Here is a 6264-nt window from a genome sequence, read left to right as displayed (position 1 = left end):
AATCATCCAAAAGTGGAGAATAAAGGAATGCAAAATCAAAAGGAAAACCTACATGTTATCAATGTGGAAAAATTGGAACCATAACCAATATTTGTATAAGCAAAAAATTGTTTAAAAATCTCTAAACCTAAGCCAAGTGATAATTGTCTGAATTGTAAGAAAATAGGACATCAAATGCATGAATGTAGATCAAAGAACAATGAATCAACCATAGATTTATCTAGATTCCAATGACATTGCTACAACTATCAAAAATATGGACATAAAGCTTATGAGTGCAAACTTGAGAAGAAGTCACACTAGTCACTTGAGAAACAAACTCATACAACAAAGAAATGAAGCTCCTACAATTGATATTGTAACACATGGTACAATTGTCACTATTGTGGAGAGTATAGACACATTCTATAGAATTGCATCAAGACACACTTCAAAGGAAACTACAAGAAATGGCTAAATGGAGAGATAATATGCTTCATTTGTCTTAAAATTGGACACATCAGTAAGAACTAAAAAACTAGAACAACACCAGCACCAAGCAATGGAAATGACAAACTAGAAGGAAAGAAGATAGATAGAGATAGTAAGAGTTGGAAGCAACAAAGCAGAAGATAGTGTAATCACCCAATCTAATGGAATAGGTGATCACACCACATCTAACTAAACAAAGAAGGTGTATAGGAATTATATGCTCAAAGATATATTTTACATCAGTTCCTAGCATATAAGTAATGCAAAGCCATATCTACATAAATTAAGATGCATTGAGAAAGAAATCAATAAGTAACAAGCATCAGTGATATAGTCTATATTGACTGAGCCTTACAGTATAGACTAAGTGATCAAGAAATTTTGCTTACTGGCCAAGTGAAATGGTTATGACTGAGTGAATAACCTTGTCCATACTAAAAGTGTAGACCGAGATACTTATCATACACTATCTGAGTACGAAGACATTAGTTGCATACCTAAAATGAAAATTCAAAGATATTTATCAAATTTGGACATTCATTTTTTCTCAACAAGTGATTAGGAAGCTCACAAGAAGATTTAAAGGTGGTAAAAGTGATTTCAATGACTAGAGAAAAGAATCTTAGTAAGTTATTAGAAAATTCATGAAGTGAATAAGTATTATTCTCATTACTAAGAAAGGTATTTAGTGAAGGTATTCTATGAAAATATTTTATTAAAAACCCTAGTTCACAATGGCATCTGGTAGTGAAATGGTAAAAGATATTAGTGCATAAATAATTAGGAATGATTAGGAACCTCCACCAAAATTCAAAAATTTTGTTAACATTGAATCCCCTACTGATGATATTGGAGTGTTGTCATCAATTCCACCAAGAGTCTTGATTGTTCAAGATATTGGATCATGCTATCAATGTAGGATTGGAGAGATTGAAGATTATGAAATAAGAGTAGCATATGACAAGTTATGCATTGATGGGGTTTTGAAAGACAAATTTAAGATCATTGTTGACAAAGGGCTTGCCTGTGCCCTAGGTTTTTCAAAAGTTTTCAAGATCAAATGGATCAAGATTGTGCTCAATCAAGTGCATAACATGAAAATATGGTTGGAAAGGGGACCAATAAAGATAAACAAGGCAATTATTTGAAGGGTAACTAGGTACCCTACATTAGATTGACCAAAGAGCATAAGGAGAAGAACCAAGAATGAGATTCAAAACTTGACCAAGGTGAAGTGGAATGGTATGGAATGTTAATAGACAATATTGAGGATCCTCTAATTGAATTTTCTGTTTGTGTGATTGCACACAAATTCTATCAATCAAGCAGATTGAACAACGTGCCTTGTGTAGTAGTTGATTTGGGCTACAAGATTTTTCATGCGACCTTATTGAGATGCAGTTGCATCAACTCTTAAAGAACTTAAAAGCAATAAAAAAAGGGAAAAAATTGATCTTGTAAGTTTGGCTCCCTGTTAGTTTGTATATTTTTCTATGTATAGAATTATTTTCCTACCATTGGAAGGATTGGATGGGATAGAAATAGAACTATTGTGGAACAATTAAATGACCCAATAGATAGGTTGGGAGAAAATTTTGAGGTAGTGATGGACAACTAGTTTGAAGAGTTTAAAGCTAAAATGAAGAACATGATGAGGATTCCAAAGTCTATTGTAGACAAATATTATGATCAAATATGTTTCATGGTAGAAATGGATTTTGTGTATGCACATATAATATTTCCAAGGATAACATGGTTAAGGACAATGTCATTACAACTACAATTACTATACTATTGGAAGAAGATATTGATGCTATATGAGATTGTTATTGTCAAGCTAACTACAGATGTCAACACACCTAAAGCACAAAAGAAAAGGAAAATAAATTTTTTTGAGGCTAGTAGGATGGAACAAGGAGAAGGGTCTGGACAACCTTTACAGGCTGAGGAAGGAAAAGGAAAAAAGCTTGCAGCTATGAAGCATAAGGTCATTGGGTAGAAAAAGGTTGTAATAATTGAACCTAAAGTGAAGAAAGACCTTCAGAAAGAAAGAAAAAAAAAATACATGCAAGAAATGGTGACACCACCAAGGGAAAAAGGCAAGGTTATCATCACCAAAAGAAGGTCAGTACAACCTCCTATCAAGCTATTACTAGGAAGTCCATCAAAGAAAAGGAAGTAGGTAGATGTGCAAGTAAAACCAATAAGGAAATTGATCAATGCACAAGAAAAGGAGGAAGATGAAGAAAAGATGGAGTTTGATGAGGCCAGCAAGCTACAAGTAGTGAAAAAACTCCCTCCAGTGACTTTAGATGAGGTATGTGAAAATTTGGTAAAATCAACAAGTATTTTGGCTCTCAAAGACTTACAATATGATTCTTTGGGAAATAATGATCAAGTCAAACTTGAAGGTGCAATAATTAATATGCTAATTAAGTTCAAGTGTATACCCATGGAATTTGGAACTAGACTTCCAATAGGATTGTACAACAAAGTGGAGGCCAAGTGAAAATGGGCATTAACCACTAAAAAGAAAATAAGAGAAACAACTTTGGCACAAGTTATGCTAGATTTTGGAAAGACACACATGTCTATAGCCCTTAAAGATTTTGTTAAGAATTTTATGTTGAGAGATAAGGCATATAAAATTTTGAAGAGCAAAGATCCTAAAATTAAGAAAAATAGTATAAGAGAATGGAAAAAAGAATTTGGAGTGCTTACTCCAATAGTAGAGGAGAGGAAAGGTTGAGATGTTATAGAATTCAAAGATGATTATAAGCAAGAAGTGGCCAAGCAGATGACATAAATAGAAGAATTTGCCAGTGGATATGAACAAAAGGACACTGACACAATTGAGGATGACATTGACACCTCTCTACCTAATCCTAATATAATGACTAAAGAGGAAATTCAAATTTTGATGAAGGACTCAAGAAAAGTCTATGCAAACCCAATTTTGTAACAGATAATTGAACATCCAACACTTCAAGTCAAGAAGACTAATGATACTATAGTCACACTAGTTATTGAGGTTGTAAGTACCAGGAAACTTGGTAAGGCATTAATTATATATACACCAAAAATCTATATGAAGACTTTGGATAAGGATATAAATTTTGAGAAAGATTCATGCACCCAAATGGTAGAGGACGAAGTCACACCGAAAGATAAAGAGGCCACTCATGCTCTTATTCAATTGCTGAGTACAAAGGTTGTCAAACCTACATATGTGCAACCTATGCAATAGGTGATATCTACAACAATGAAACAACCAAATGAGAGATCGAGTGAAAAGGGGAAACAATTGCAACTATCACTACTAAGTGATACACCCTTTAGATCTCAAGCTACAACTCATGCAAAGAAGGATGATGATGAGTCAATAAATCTTGATGATGTAATTACATTACCTGAATATAATTTGAATAATCTTACACTAGAGAAAATTCAAGAATTACAAGTCTTGTTGAGCCATAAGGCAAAATAAGAATAGTTGAAAATAGAGAAGAAGAGAAGACAAATATTATATACTATCAAAGATATTTTCACAGATGCATTTGGAATTACAAATGTAAAAAATCATCATCCAATTTTGGACTAGCTAGTATATGTGGTTGACAAAATTTATAAAAATAAATCAAAAGTTGTTACAATGGTCTAAAGGAGAATGGAGCATAAAGTGTTACAGAAAGTCTCCCATGAACTTAAATAGAGACAAGTTGAGCTTTCTACATCTATTACACAATTGGAAATAGTTTTGAACATTATCAATTCTTTATATATAAAACTATGTGATATAGATTTCTTTACAATGGATACTTCATGCTCATTAGAGCTATAGCATGCAAGAAAGAAAGCTAATGTTGATCCATTAGGAAAGAATGTGAGTTCAAGCTCATCTTCTTACAATGAACTTACATTCAATCACACAAGGTTAGTCGAGCTCACAGCTAAAGATGTAGTGATAAAGTATAAGTTGGCATTGATTCAACTTCAACTATTGCCCCATATAGAGATAATTAAGAAGGTAATCTAGGTAGTTGGAGATATCTTGTGGTCTCACAACACACACCCCATTTCTCCTAGAAACAGGGACCCCCTAGTAAATTTGTGTCTACCAAACTCCTAGTCCAAAGTTTGGGTCACTTTTGGACTACCCCAAGAGTCTAAGTCAATCCCTAGTCTCTATTACGAAAGTCTAGAGAGCTAGAATACTAAAAAGAATGATTTTTTTTAGCTTTGATGTGCTAAAGTGTGCACTAGCACACATATGCTTGTGCACAAAGTATGCAAGTGTGCACTCCATCTCCTTTTGGAGAGGCACATATGTGGATGTGCAAACCTCCAAAGAATGTGCACTTGTGAAGGTGCACACCTATAGATATGTGCATAGGGGTCCTTGAGTCTATATAAGACCCTAGATCCCCTTTCTTTCCTCATTCACTCTTCACTAACCTATGCTCACCGCACCCTTGCAACCTCCAATGTGCATTGCCCACTCCTCTACATCCTATAAGCACAAAACACAAAGGTCAAAAAACATGCAAGAAGGTATGTATGTGTGCAGCTTCTTAAGACCTAAAAGACATCAAACAAGCCTAAAACTCTAACATCATGAAAGGTGCACACGTGCTCACCTCCACAAGGTGTGCATGTGTGCATCTTTCCTCATATTAAAACTAAAAAAGACTCCCAATACACTCAAAGGTGCACATGTATGAACCTTTATGTTAAAAATAATGCAAAACACTAAGTCCCCCCATTCTTCAGTTTCTATGTGTAGTTGCGCATGTGTGCACCTCACTAAGGTGTTCAACTATGCAAAATTGGCCAAATCAGCATACTAGCACACCTGTAAGGGTGTGCTAGGTGCACTAAACTATATAACATGGGATTTAGGATGGATTTAACTATTTTGGGTTGTATTTTGATTGGTTTTGATTAGTGTCAGAGTAAATTAGGGTTTGTTTTAGTTTAAATTTAGCTTTCCAAACTAATGATGTCTCTCTTGTGCAAATAAAATAGCACCATCATCCTCTTTAATGGAAAAAAAGATAGCTCCAAAACTAGTGGTACTCAAGTACCAAGGTACACCAAGGAAATCTTAGTTTCAAGATGAGCATGTTGAGATCAGAGATACAAAGATCATTCATATAGACTAGAATGCATTCCTTACCATCTAAAATAAACCAAAAGAATGATATGCAATAGTGTAAGCACTTATCTGGTCTAGCCAAGTTAATGTCACATCACATCCTATATTTGTCCAGTCTTCAAAATGTATAATGGCTCTTATAGAGAACTACATGATTAAAAAGAAGGTCATCAAGAGTGTCATAGGAGAGATAGTCTTGGACCTTCGACCAAGAAATATTGAGAAGATATTCCATCTTCCTAGAGCCAATCAATATTTGAAGATAACTTATGACTAAGCAAAGAGATGATATTGGAAGAATGAAAAGGAAGTTGAAGAGTCAATTCAATCATCTTTCTTGATAGACAGAACATCAATAGGCCATAGATTTGGAAAAGTAGACATGACTAAGGGTTATATGAAGGATGACATTGGATGCACCATTGTACTTTTGAGCAAAGTCATGGGACTTCCTGCAATAGGACACCTTCACACCTAGATGATTCATTTTATTGATACCATTAGGACAATAATGATTCCAATAGACTGGGCTACTATCCTCAATGATAATTTTCATGAGAAACTCATAGCTTTGAAAGTTGATCCAAGATTCTATATGACCCCATACATGGTGTACTTACTAGCGAAAAGGACCACAA

The sequence above is a fragment of the Cupressus sempervirens genome, chromosome 2 (genome assembly GCF_028749045.1).
Source record: "Cupressus sempervirens isolate cs-2001-9-10 chromosome 2, ASM2874904v1, whole genome shotgun sequence".
NCBI lineage: Eukaryota > Viridiplantae > Streptophyta > Pinopsida > Cupressales > Cupressaceae > Cupressus > Cupressus sempervirens.
The sequence above is the reverse complement of the archived record's forward strand: the minus strand, read 5'-3'. Positions refer to the sequence as shown.